Genomic DNA, 12,452 nt, shown 5'->3' with positions numbered 1-12,452 from the left:
ATTTTGGTTTTTAAATAAAGGATTTGTTTTATTAAAAAAATAAAAAAAAATAAAAACACACAAATTGCTGGATGTAGTTAAAGTTAACCAACCATCTGGGTTTGCGTCATTTGATTCTAAAACAAGTACTTCGTAAGATAGGAAAGTCGCAAGTTCCGCCTCTTTATTCATATCAGCCGGGGGGGAGGGGGGACGTAGGGATCACGCACGACCATCGTAATTTGTTATTAAGGCCTGTGAGCTGAAAAATGACGTTATCGCTGGGCTGGACTGGACGCTGAGGTCCTCGCAAGCAAGATCTATCGAATAGTCAGACTGTCAGTAATGGATCAAAATTTTTTACAAAAACCATTAGAAAACTCGGTGCTAGTATACTTACTGATCCGCGCCATTTTTTAAATCGTATTTCCAAGTTTAATTAAAGTTTTAGGGGGTTGTTTTACTGTACACACATTCGATAAGTTACTTTTCTACCCAACTGTGTTTATATTTAATGTAACATGTTTATTGAGCTCGAAAAACATACAGTTTACGGATGTATTGGAAAATTTAAAATGGCAGTCGACTCTCTCTCTTTGAGACGGTAAGTTTGGGAAAATGAGTTATAAATAAAAAAACAGACAAAATACTGTTAGAAACTCGCTCAATATATGTTACCGTGACATAGGCTGACATATATTCGGCGGGGTTTTAACAGTATTTTGACTTTTTTTTTTATTTATAACTCATTTTCCCAAACTTATCGCCTCAAAGAGAGAGTCGGCTGCCAGTTTAAATTTTCCAATACATCGGTAAACACTGCATGTTTTTCGAGCTGAATGTTACATTAAATATAAACATTAAAAACATTCAGTTGGGTAGAAAAGTAACTTATCTTGCCTTGCCTTTGATAACATTTATTTGTTCTATATTTGTTCTGTGACAACTTTTTCGAATCTTTGTGTACAGTTTTATGATATGTTTTTTTATTCAATTGTAAGGTTAAAGTATAGAATAGGTACACAAAACACCCTCCCCTCCCCATATTAAGAATGGCTTTTTAAATAATGACGTTATTATTTCAGCACGGATCAATAAGTGCAGTAGTGGCACTGCACTTATTGATCCGTGCTTAAAGTGCACTAAGTACCGAAAACTCATTACAGAAGACCGTGCTTGAAATCACCAGAACCTTCTTTGTCTAAATGGCGTGGCGTACGACGGCTCGGTTATTTATTTTATTTTAATAGCATCATCCGAGATAGCACAAGCACAATCTCCTTCGGTAAGACGGATGGGGGAGGGATTGCCGGTCGCCTGATAAGTCCTCAGTTATCTTTGTATTTTCACGAGTCTTAATCTTAAGGCGGCCTGCCTTGTACCACACTTGTCTGAAACCGGAAGCTTATAAACGCCCAGTGCGTTCGACAAACATGACAATGCATTTACACATCTTAAACGTCTAGACCAAGTAGGTATGTGAAAATGCCAAGGCTTTTGCGAGGGTTAAGTGGCATTGATAACTTGAGTAAGCCGTAATTCTGTGCACTGAGGTATGTGTCATAAATTGGCCCCTACCACCTATATCCGGGGGGTTAACTACACCGCAGGGATACTGATGAGGTAGCACACATGTTTCGCTACATGCTGGTATTTGAATTATTTTCATACGTTCAGTAGAAGTGTAAAAATTTTTGAAGTGAAGTTTTGTGTCATTTAAATCATCATTATTAGACCTGAAGGTAAATTGTAATAGTTTTGAAACTATATATATTCGTTAATATAGATATTAAACATTATTTGTGCGAAATATGAAGCCTATATGACTTTACCTTCATTGGTTTTGAGTTTACCTAAAATGTGAAGCCGTTACGAAATTTTTCAAAATTTCACTAACGCCATATCGTTAACCTACGCACTTTGTTTACAAATATTTTCCAACAACGGCAATGACGCTAAACTATGGCTGGCTAAAAAAATTCTTTTAAATTATTAAAATTTATTTCAGCATAATGAACTTTTAGGATTTAAATTATTTTACTTTCTTTAAACCAAAACATTTCTCCCCGGCAAAATATTTTATCATTTTATCGAGCTGCTTTTTTTTTTCTTCCATTTTGTTACTTTGCTTTTTTTTTCTATAATAAACTAATAAACAAATTTACAATTAAAAAAAATACAAGAGTTATTTTTAAAATTTAAAAATAAAACTTTCATGAATATATTTTTTTATTATGCACATTTTGCAAACTTTAAATTCTAAAAGTTTTAATAATTTAAAAGAAATTTTGGGTTTGTATTGCTGTACACATTCGAAAAAGTTGTCAAAAACAAATATATAACAAATAAATATTATCAAAGGCAAGATAAGTTACTTTTCTAGCAAACTGGATACATTTTTTGTTTTTATTCAATGTAACATGTTTATTCAGCTCGAAAAACATGCAGTGCTTACCGTTGTATTGGAAAATTCAAAATGGCGGCCACTCTCTCTTAAACACGGTAAGTTTGGGAAAAGGTGTTATAAATAATAAACTAGACAAAATACTATTAAAAAAACACCGTATATATGCCAACTTATGTCACGGTAACATATAATGAGCGAATTTCTAACAGTATGTTGTCTAGTTTATTATTTATAACGTCTTTTCTTGAACTTACCGTGTTAAAGAGAGTGTCGGGCGCCATTTTGAATTTTCCAATACATCGATAAACACTGTATTCGAGCTGAATGAAAACACGAAAAATATATCCAGTTAGGTAGAAAAGTAACTTATCTTGCCTTTGATAACATTTATTTGTTATATATTTGTTTTTTTGACAACTTTTTCGAATCTATGTGTACAGTAGTAATACAAACCCGAAATTTTAATTTATATGCTAAAAGAAATTTTAATAATTTATATGCTAAAAGTTCATGAGAAATGTAAAAAAAAAAAAAAATTATATTTATTGGTGTTTCTGCAGTTTATTTTGACATAAAAAATCAGCATTATCAGCAGACTTCATATGCGGGGATAATATTGCCTTAAGTAATTGACTACATCTTCCGCCCCAGCATCCCCCTTCACCTCTTAATCTTGTAAATAATTCATTAATAAACTTTCAAAATATATTTTTCTTGTTCTCCATTCAATAAGCTCTCCAGTGATATTTGTCTTTTTGAAATCGGACAAGAAATAAGAAAGTTATGACAAAATAACTGTGAAAAATCTTGATATCGGTCACAACTTTGTTAAGGAAATCCATTGATTCTATTGTCAAAAATTAGCCTCAAATTTCAGCTTTAGAATTGTTGTAACTTTCTTATTATTTGTCCTACAGAGGTGGTTCAAGTATCATTAGAATGGTCTTTGCATACTCTTTCTGCTGAGCTGTTCCATTTTAAGATATGTTAACTTTGAATTTTTCTTTCACGTACCTAGACCAAGACAAACTATTTGAATGAAAATACAGTTAGTTAATAAAAGCCCCTCCCCTCGCATATTAAGGATCGGCTTCGAAATAATATGAGGATGATTTGTTTGCTAATCTGTTCCTACACAACTAGTTTTTTTTTTTAGTTTCTTTCTCTGATTTTATTTTTAATTATGAGAAGAAAGAGTTAAATAGACTTTGGGAAACTTTCTTATAAGTTCATTTTTGTTTCAAAGTTTTATAAATGTATTTTTCAAGTCCAAAAACCAGTGATCCAGAAAAATTACATGTGCAAGTAGGATGTATAATGGTCAATTTTGAAAATTAGTCAATACTTTTTGATTTAATTAATTTGTAACTTGAGTTTTAAAAGGAAGGAAGGAAGGAAGGAGAGAGAAAGAAAAAATCTTTATGATGTACGGAACGATTATATATATATATATATATATATATATATATATATAAACAGGTAAATTGATCAAATAGTTTTTATTCTCAACCAAAGAAATCAAATTGGTAAATTTTATGAGTAAAACATCTTTTAGTTAAAAAAGACAACGCCACAATAATTTAAATTTTCGAGATCAGCCTTGTAATGCTACAGATTTCACATTACTCGCTTAAAAAAAAAATTTTTTTCATAAAAATAAAACTTGATCAATTTACATAATTTTTGGAATATTACATTACGTAAAGGGTACGTACAATTTTTGTTTTTTTTAATTAGGCCGAATTCTAAGTAAAAACCAAAACAGTTAATACTTAATACAACCCTTTAAAGTTCGTGTAAATACCAATTCCGGCCAAAGCAGTCGTTTTTAAAAACTTTACTAACTAACGCAAAAGTATGAGTAAGTACTAAATCAAGATAATTTATCTGTGGTGTGTACAATGAAATTTTAATATGTAAAATTCATAAGAACGAAAAGAAATTGTAATAATTCAAACTGAAATAATTTATTAAAGAAGGTGGGCTATCAACTTAATAGAACGTTATAATTGAAACGTCATCCCCCACGTTAAAAGTCATTACACTGTTTTTTTTTTTTTTTTTAATTTTTCTGCTAATATTAAAGTAAAAGCTGTTATTGATGATAGTCCGCAGAAAAAATAAAACGCGAAAAAGAATTAATTTTACAGCAGGCAGGGGAGGGGGCAAGCTCATTCAGGTCTGAAGGGAGGAAAGTTCGTTCAGGTCCGCCAATTCCTGATTCCGTTAAAATCACCGATTGCGCTTCTTCATCAATATTTAACTATAAAATTATCATTCCCCCCCCCCCCAAAATTAACGTAAAAACACATGTTAAATATATATTTTCTCAACGTAAAAAAAATTTATGGGGGGAGAGGGTTAGGGTATCTATAGCTTTTAGCTAAACTGCTAGTTCAAAACCATAATTATTTTATTACTACCAGCACATGAAGGTTTTGTTTAACACAAAATAAAAAAATTAAAATAACTAAAAGAATCGTTTTGGCATCGGAAAATAGGTACATATTTTTCCGATTCCCGACTAATCGTTCCAAAACACTTAAAACACAATAGTTGTCCTACTTGATATTTTTTTCGTAATTTTTGGATATATTACTGTTTTCGGCATGATAATTTATTAAGTAATAATGTTTTTGCTTAAAAGGACATTTAAAAATCTGTCGCCTCTTTTGTATAAGCACCCGATTTCGGCGATTTACTTACGGTCCTTTTCTCTTATTTACACAAGTTTTTTTTTTTAGTTTGAAAGATAAAAATGGTAAAAATGAAAAAAAAAAAAAAAAACTGCAAAAACAACCTTTTGGACTCAGATGAAAGTATAGCATCTGTTTTGTCTGCTATTACACTCCATCTTTTGTTCTTGGTCAATGAAGAAGAAATCGTATTAGACTGGGGTAATTTTATTTTTGTTCTAATCCAGAGCACCCACGCCCCCACTTATTTTTTTTCTTTCTTTAGAGAAGCTGGATTTTCTCTACATTAAAAAAAAAAAAAAAAAAACGGTACTAGTGCAGAGAGTGATCCGTACGTAAATAATAACGTTATTATTTAAAAAGCCATTCTTAACATGGGGAGGGTGTTTTGTAGATATTCTATACTTCAATCTTACAACTGAATAAAAACAAAAACAACTTTAATTAAACTTGGAAATATGATTAAAAAAAATAGCGCGGATCACTCTCTGCACTAGCACCAAAAAAACAAACAAACAAAAAATCTTATGTCGGTCTCCGTAGGTAGGCAGAAAAATAGACATAAATTAAAAAAAAAAAATAAAAAAAATAAAATACGGTGTGTGTGTGTGTGGGGGGGGGTACATTAACACAACAATGTGTTTTCTAGTTAATTGAAATTAGGATGTCTAAGAAAAAAAAGGTAGGGGCAGTTACGGCTATTTTTAATATAAATCATTTATCATCTCTAGTTTTTATTTTTGGTCTTGAAGTTGTTAGAATGCCGGTCTTTCAGAAATCCTGGGAAAGAGCAAGTCGGTCTGCTTGTATTTTATGTTGATGAGCAAGTTTAGTGAAAGGATTTTTATTTCATGTGAAGAAGGGATGGGCCATTATTTAGCAAAAGTACAATCGGAGTAAGAATACTATGGAATTTTAGTTTCTGAAATTTTTCATATATATATATATATATATATATATATATATATATATATATATATATATAATCTATGTGTATAAATATATATATAAATGAACTGCAAGATTGATAGACGCTCCCTCCTCTCTCACACACGCACACTTATAACAAAGAAAGCAATTCCCATCACTAATTAATACAAACTTAATCCGAAATATAATTTTCGGAGATTTTAGAAAATTTTAAAAGAAAACGTTGATTCGATTTAAATATGAAAAAAGAAATTATGTGTTTGTAACTGTTAAAACGTCACATGTATTTCAAAATAAATAATTAGTTACCCAGTCTTAAATATTTGGATTGGAGAATTTGAATTTTATGGTAGTTTGTGGTTTACGGATCGTGCTGAAACATTATTTAGAAACACATTCTTAACATGGAGAAGGGTGGGCAAACGATTCTGTAGTTTCAGCTAACAATTTAAAAGATGCCGTAAAAATTGAATTCAAGTTGAAAATTTCGTCTTTAAAAAATAGCATGGCCCGTAAACCGCACAAGCTTTGAGTTAATAATTTAAAAAGGTTTCAAAATTGACAGTTGCTAATACAAAGAAAGTTTTGTCTTTAAGATAACCGAGAAAGGATGGGTTACCCAATTGAAATTAAAAAAACGAATCGCTTAAGCAAAAATAATTAGCTTAATATAAACTTTTATAATTGTTTTAATTTAATTTAAAAGAAAAGAAAATTGTACTTCTGTATGTTACAGATCGTGCTTTTTTTTTTTCGATAAGATTTTCGAGTTAAATTCAAAATTTTACGGTATCTGTATAAATTATTAGCTGAAAGTACAGAATAGTTAACAAAGCCTCCTCTCCCATGTCAAGACTGGGTTTCTAAATAATAACGCTATTGTTTCAGTACGATCCGTAAACTGCAAAAGCATTAAAAAATTATATATATAATAAATCGAAAATAATAATAATAATAAAGCAACTTATGAAAAGAGAGAGAGAAAAAAAGTTGGTCAGAAGCAGACACTTTATTTTTTTTTTTTTTTCCTTTTTTTGACAAGGGGGAAATTCTGTCCACACAAAAAAGTGATTTCACCGTCTCACACGCCTGATTAACTTCGGACATATAAAATTAAAAAAAAAAAATCCAAGCTCAGTCAAGATTTATAGGAACATCTTATTCACCTCAAAAATATACTTTGACTGTACTTTGTAAAAAAAAAAAAAAAATGACAAACCTTAAAGAAAATTGGAGCCGGGTTTGGAGAGTATCCACCTCAAGACAAGAGCGTTAACGTACGGGAGCGGAATTAGTCACACTTCCGGCGGATCACAACTGAAAAGTTAGGACATAGATGGGTGGGGGGTGAGAAACTAGACCAAGTATTATTAGCGAGGGGGAAAGCAGGAAGACGTTAACATACAAAGAGAGGGGGGATGGGAACTGCGTGTTTCTTTTTTTTTTTTTTTGGACTTTTGTCTTTTTTTAGGAGGGGGGGGAGGTCCTAGAAAAAAATAGTTCGCACTTTTTAAATAAATATTAAAGCATTAATACAATTATCTGTTGGATTTTAAGCAATGCTGAAAATATTTTTTGTATTTTAAAAGATAATTCATAATATAACGTATTTATAATTATGTATTGTTTTTACTATATCAAAATTGTCGTCTTTATTGAAGCTGGGGTCAAATTCATGAAAGGTCATATCCGGTGTATCTCTCATGTCATGCAGGAGAAAGAAACTTTAAAAAATGAGAGAGTGAGAAAAAAAAAAAAAAAAAAAACCCACGATAACCACTAAAAAAGAAAAGAGACATTAAAAAAATTTGTCAACGGAATTTACCATCTTATTTTGCCTGCCTATTATTTGAGGTGAGGCTTTTTAATATATGTGTACGTTCGTGATCGGAAAATATATTTTAAGTTAACCGAAAAACACAACAACAATCAAAAAGGCATGGAGTCATAATTTATTTCTATTAGCCGGTTCCTAAGAAATTGCTATTTGAGATTCATTATGTATGTGAAATATTTAATCTTTTAATTATTAATCGTAAGATTCTCGATTGTCCATTTCACTCATGCTGTACAACATGAAATAAGTCTTTTAAAATCAGACAATAAAAAGTAAACATTGAAAAAGAAATAGGTTATTTGAATTATTCGGACTACTATTCTCATTTTGTCCTTAGCTATTTGTCTCCCCACGAGGGTAAAGTTAAAACTGAATGTCACTTTATAAAAAAAAAAAAAAAAATCCAGCACCTCAAAAATAGGTACTCGGAATAAAAATTGGTTACATGTACATTTTAATTATTTCACGGCAAATTTAGAAAGCCATTCTTAACATTAGAAGAGGGAGGGCGTCGTTAACTCTTCCATCGCACGGACAGAACTCTCGTAAAATGAAAACAATTCGCTTAGGGATGTCACCCCTACCGTGCACACTGCACCAGTGCACCACCGTGCACAAGTGTTAAAATTGTCCGTCTTGAACGATGTCTCAACGAGGTTAGAATTGTAATTAGAACAGATACTACACTTGATACTTATGCACAATACGGACCGTTCTATTTTTTGTTAAATATAATTTTCAAATTAAATTCTATTTTACGGTATCTTATTTGTTAAATTGTTAGGTGAAAGTACAGAATAATTCCAAAACATCCTCTCCTCCTCTCCATGTTAAGAATAGATTTTTTAAATAATAACGTTATTTCAGCACGATCCGTATTCTGCATAAGTATCTTAAACTTTGCTTTTAGCCAAAAGTTCGGCCGATATAATTTTTTTTCAGATGCATCGTTTCGAACTTTAGAATATTCTAGTCGAATTTAGGAAGTAAATAATAGACAGGATATTCAAACCTCGAAGATTTCCTTCAGTTTGCCAACGTCATTAACAATCAGACCATGTGGACATCCACTGCAACTGCAGGCTGTAAAGGATAACATTACATTTATAAGCAATGTTAAGCCTGTTCAGTACTAAAATGGGAATTTCAGATGCTGTTTGTGCTTTTTGTTTATCTGGCCATTGTTTCCAGCCAGTCTTGGGCCTCTCCTTACAACTGGACCCAAAGCAAAGCAGTGCCGATTCAGAAGATTGCGCAACCCTTGCCTCACAGTTACACGCGCGCCGCAGCAGCAGAGCTAGCTACCCTTACAGGAGTGTCCATTGGGTATTGAGACTAAATGGATGCATCGAACATTAAATTAATACTTTTATCCGGCAAAAGCTGATGGAATAAGAACAATCTACCCGTAGACTTAAAGCGTTCAGTTCGAAATTCCGTGCAGCTTTCCGTGTTCGACTAATTATAGGTTCGCAATTTCGAAAGATGCAGCTGAAGAAGATAGGCGGTTACATCGGCCCAAACTTTGATGGGAAGTCCGATTAACACAAAAAAAGGTAATGATAATAACGTCTTCATGTGATTGGACCAATAGACAATTAAAAACTATTTCTGATGATAAACCCTTTTATTTTATTTTATTTATTTATTTATTTATTTAAAATATTGTTTATAACTGAATTCTTCTTCGCTCATTAAGACGCGTTACAAATAACACGGTACTTGTGCAGTTGTGCGTGCACTGTGCAGTGTCCGGACCATGCTGAAATATTATTATTTAGAACCCCATTCTTAACATTCACCCAACACTTGAATACACGAAAGATACCGTAACAATTGAATTTAACTTGAAAATCCTATCTATAAAAAAAAAAAAAGAAAGAAAATAGCACGCCCGCAAACTGTACAAGCAGCACCAATAATTTAACCGAATCAAAATTAATGAATGGTCGACAATATAAGAGTCAACAGGGAAGAAATAAAAATAAAACCACAAAAATGCAACCTGGTGCTTCTTGTTAAGATAGTCGACAGATCGATTAAAAAAAATATGTTGTTTTAAGCAAAACAGCAATACTTACTTAATATGTTATGTCGAAAATAGTAAATTACGAAAATTCAGCGAGTAGAAAATTACTTAGAGTTAAAAGTAAATTTTACGAAACATTGGGGAAAATGGGATTTTCCCTAGATATAGAACACATTGAAGATTGCGAATATAGGGGCATACTTATCTCCCTTTTTGCTACTGTAATGACTGATGTTTTGTTTTAGCCGATAGGCTTTTCTTTCTTTTTTTTTTTTTTTTTTTTTTTACTAAAAATGCAATAGAAGCTCGATGAATTTTCGTAATTTTTAGATATATTACTATTTTCAACACGACAATTAAATAAGTATTGTTGTTTTTGTTTAAAACCACATATTAAAAAAAAAAATCGATCATTCGACTCTATCTTAACTAGCACCATAACTTTTATCAGACGCATTAAAATTTAATTTTCGATCGAGCTGCATAATTTTAAACACTGAAACCGTTTGCAAAGTTTGTTTCGTTATTTTCACTTAGTCGAATTCGTCAATCAAAAATAATGGTCGATTTTTAATTAGATGATCGCTAATTTGAGACAAAAATAGTCAGGAATTTGTTGTAAAGTAAATAATTGCTATTAAAAAGAGTATATTACGGAAGAATCCAAATAATACCAAGCCTCATCTCAAAAATTCAGAAACGTAATCTTTTATTCTTGTTAGCTCCTTACATGAAGTGGCTTCATGCTTTGTCCGGAGCAACTTCAACTAAAAACAAAATGAAAGTATTGGATATGGAATTTTGGTGCTACAATTTTAAACCATCTTAAAGCATAATCGAATTTCACTCGTTCAGAAAAAAAATTACCATTATTGTATGCCTATGATTTTAAAAGTTTTTTTTTTTGTTTGTTTTGTTTTGATGCGATTGCATTTGCTTGTGAATGATGATAAATACATATCGAAACAACAGTTTGAAGCTTCCAAAATAGCATTCAAATCGTGGGAGTTAAAAAATTATATAAAAAAAATAAGATGAAGAAAAACAAAGTCCAATTTATAAACCTAATTATATCAAAATTGACTATTCACTGCTAGTGCTAGACATAGTTAAGAAACGCTGTATCACAGCTCATCACAAGAGTGGGCTAGTCTAACACTCACCCTAAGCTGGGATCGAACCTATGACCATCTAGTTGATAGTAAGCACTTCTAACCATTCAGCTACAAGATCGATACTGTTAGCAAGGCAAGAGATATCTGAATGCTTGAACTACTACTAGGGAATGCTCCATTTGTTTACCAAGAGCTTTGTATTATTGCTAATGCTAGCTCGCGATATCATTTACCACAGCGCTTAACTTGAAAGAGGGAGCTTAAGAAACACGTGATGAATGCAAACAGTCAAAATGATTAAATTAAGATGAATATAATTATGTTATCAAAGAGTAAATCTTTAACAAAGCAAAAGCTTATCAAGATAAGAAAAGCTCAACACTATTAAGAGGAGCAAACAATTAAATGAAAGATGAGGAATAAAAGTTATGTATGACTTTATTATATAATCAGAACAATAAGAAGAAGTTAAAGGGAAAATTAAGAAAAAACCTCTTTAGACCTAATATTTCGAAGCTAAGTACTTTTCATCAAAAGAGGAGAAGGGGCAGAATTATATAAAATGCAAAAAAAAAAAAAAAAAAAAAAAAAAAGAATGGCTTAATGATATTTAGATAAGAAATGAGAATGAAGGTCAGTTTTTTCTATATTTGCATTTTGTATAATTCTGGCCCTTCTACTTTTCTGATGAGAAGCATTTAGCTTTGAAATACCATGGCCTAAATATTTATTTTCCTTAATTTCCCCCTAAACTTTTCCTTATTGTTTTGATGATATAATGAAGTTATATATATAATTTTTGTTCCTCATCTTTCATTTAATATTAAGATGAATGTTCACAATGCACATACATTATTTATGCATCTATGTGTTTCCTATTTTTTTGCTGAGAATGGTACGGAAATTATGAATAAACTTACATATAAATGTTTGAATTTAATTCAGAAAACGTAGGAATAATCTTAATAAAGAATAAGAGGTACCCAGCGATTTTTTTATGCCATTTTGAATTTTCTATTTGTAACAAACACAGAAAATCATCTTGGTTGATAATACAATAAAAATCAATAGTGAATCTCAAAAAAATAATTGCTTCTGAAAGAATTATCAAATTGGATAAAATATGTAATTGATGAAATTGATTGGAATTTATGTAAAGAACACAGACTGAATATTTTTATTGCTCACTGGCGAGGCAGAATAAAATATCGATTTATCAGATGTAATCCCAACTATAAGAATACAACTGATTTTTTTTTACATATGTATATTAAATTCATTGAATATTTATGTATATGTGATTGTATCGTACATGAAATAAAGTAATAATACAATTCATACAAATTAAAATGAAACATCCCCTTTTTTCAAATTAAGCACTGTCATAAATGATAACGCCAACTAGCATTCGCAATAATGCAAAGATCTTTGTAAACAAATGGAGCACTTTCTAGTAGTC

At 31.1% G+C, this 12,452-nt stretch overlaps 2 protein-coding genes across 7 annotated transcripts in view; one reads left to right on the top strand and one right to left on the bottom strand.

Moving 5' to 3' along the window:
- The window catches only part of LOC145252733 (rho GDP-dissociation inhibitor 2-like), a 170,618-nt gene that overhangs the window by 74,351 nt on the left and 83,815 nt on the right, over positions 1-12,452 (bottom strand). The window contains exon 1 of one of the 2 annotated variants that reach the window (XM_080112597.1): positions 7,232-7,437. The exons of the other annotated variant lie outside the window; for it this stretch is intronic. The gene's annotated coding sequence lies outside the window, so the exon portion shown is untranslated. Of the gene's footprint in view, positions 1-7,231; positions 7,438-12,452 lie in introns of those variants that run through there. 2 annotated transcript variants of the gene reach the window in all.
- Positions 7,698-12,452, top strand: part of LOC145252731 (NADPH:adrenodoxin oxidoreductase, mitochondrial-like) — a 314,252-nt gene continuing 309,497 nt past the window's right edge. The window contains exon 1 of one of the 5 annotated variants that reach the window (XM_080112591.1): positions 7,698-7,866. The gene's annotated coding sequence lies outside the window, so the exon portion shown is untranslated. The other 4 variants (XM_080112589.1, XM_080112587.1, XM_080112593.1 and 1 more) reach the window with 4 other exon arrangements.

This window comes from Euprymna scolopes, chromosome 29 (assembly GCF_053919585.1).
Source record: "Euprymna scolopes isolate OS-2025 chromosome 29, ASM5391958v1, whole genome shotgun sequence".
NCBI lineage: Eukaryota > Metazoa > Mollusca > Cephalopoda > Sepiida > Sepiolidae > Euprymna > Euprymna scolopes.
Note: the sequence above shows the minus strand (reverse complement) of the source record. Positions and strands in the feature narration are given on the sequence as shown.